This window comes from Panthera uncia (genome assembly GCF_023721935.1).
Source record: "Panthera uncia isolate 11264 chromosome C1 unlocalized genomic scaffold, Puncia_PCG_1.0 HiC_scaffold_4, whole genome shotgun sequence".
NCBI lineage: Eukaryota > Metazoa > Chordata > Mammalia > Carnivora > Felidae > Panthera > Panthera uncia.
This window is the reverse complement of record NW_026057585.1, coordinates 40,249,106-40,251,061: the sequence shown is the minus strand read 5'-3', so window position 1 is coordinate 40,251,061 and position 1,956 is coordinate 40,249,106. Positions and strand designations below refer to the sequence as shown.

The window sequence follows — 1,956 nt, the reverse complement described above, 5'->3', positions numbered from 1 at the left end:
TTTCATTTAAGACAAGGAATACTTTATTCAAATCCATCAGAGAAATGGGCAGGTTGAGTCTAACAAAGTGTTGTATTTTGAAGCATAGGTCAGTAATTGTATATGAGAGTATACACAGCTACATACAAATTAACTGATCAGAGCACAGATTTTCAATGTTCAAAACAGAATAAACTTCCCTGTAAAAGCAGCACCTTTGTGACATTTTAAACTTTAATATTCTTCTCTTCTCTGCCCTATCTTTCAATAGAATCCATACTAACTTCCTCATAATCCTTCTCAAGGGCAGCCATATTCTCATGGGCCTGAGAAAAACTTTCCATCCCCCATGCCCTCACCTAAATACCAGTGAAGAAAGGCATGTTTGGCATACATCAAGTCAAACTTGTGGTCAGGTGAGCCCAGGTCTGAGCAATGGCTGTGGTGTTGCTCAGCATGTACACAGCTCACTGTATTTTGGCTGGGTCCCCACCAGATATCACAGTGGGAGGCTGGTTTTTAATAACAACTTTGAAGCAGTGGGGCACCAGTCCACAGACTAGATGATATACTTGGTCTTAATGGTGGCAATGGCAGCATTGACATCTTTGGGAACCACTTGCCACTATACAACAGGCAACAAGCCATGTGTTTACCATGGCAAGGGTCACATTTTACAATCTGGTTGGCTGGCTCAAAGCATGCATTCGTCATCTCTGCTACAGAAAGTTGTTCATGGTAGGCTTTCTCAGCAGAGATGACAAGGGCGTATGTAGCCAGAGGGAAGTGGATGTGGGGATACAGCACTGGGTTGGTCTGGAGTTCTGTCAGTTCAACATTCAGAGCTCCATCAAATCTGAGAGAAGCAGTGATGGAGGACACAATTTGGCTTCTCAACCAACTAAGGTTAGTGTAGATTCAATATCGAGGTTTCTATAACAGGTGTCATAGATGGCCTCATTGTCTACGATTAAGGCACAATCAGAGTGCTCCAGGGTGGTGTGGGTAGTGAGGATGGAGTTATAGGGCTCAATTACAGCTGTGGAAACATGGGAGGCTGGGTAAATGGAGAACTCCAGCTTGGACTTCTTGCCATAATCAACAGAGAGATGTTCCATCAGCAGAGAGGTAAATCTCCCAAGCTCCTCCTCCAAAGCTGTGGAAACCCAAGAAACCCTGGATACCTTTCTCCTGGTCAGCCAATGTTCTAGTGCCCTTGGGCATAATTACTGGCAGCATCTTCCTTGCCTGTGATGAGCTGCTCAGGGTGGAAAAGCTGGCAATGGGTACCATTGCAAAGTCATTCATCAATGACTGTGGGTTCCAGGTCTACAAACACTGCCCTGGGCACATGGTTGCCAGTACCCTTCTCACTGGAGAAGGTGTTGAAGGAGTCATCTCCTTCCCCAGTGGTCTTGTCACTTGGCATCTGGCCATTAGGCTGAATGCTGTGTCCTAGGCAATAGACTCCTAACAGGCATTGCCAATCTGGACACCACCTCGGCCAACATGGATGGATATGCATTCATGCATTGTTGCTGCTTTGCGGCTGCTGAGCAGATGGCAGAGAGGAAGAGATGAGGTTGTTGCTTCTTACAGTGTGGCTTTTAGGTGGTTGATATAAGAGAAACTGCTTAAATTAGTGTTAGATAAGTAGGGGGAATATATTGTGTGAAAGAATTAATATAAAAATATAGGCAAGATCTACTAAGATAAAGTTTGATGAAAATAAATCTACATTCTTTTTTTTTTACTAAATAATTTGTGTCATTGTTAGATTGAGGAAATATGACTAAGAAGCTCATCTAACAATTATTTAGAAGATGTCAGTAACTTCAGGGGTTACTGACTGGCTGGCTCAGTCAGTAGAGGATGTGACTCTTGATCTCAGGGTTGTGAGTTTGAGACCCATGTTGGGTGTAGAGATTACTTAAATATAAAATCTTAAAAAAAGTCAGTAACTTCAGTAAATCAATA

General features: G+C 42.9%; 1 pseudogene; it reads right to left on the bottom strand.

Moving 5' to 3' along the window:
• Positions 1-236: 236 nt before the first annotated feature.
• LOC125912478 (tubulin alpha-1B chain-like) lies at positions 237-1,512 on the bottom strand (annotated as a pseudogene).
• Between the last annotated feature and the right edge of the window lie 444 nt (positions 1,513-1,956).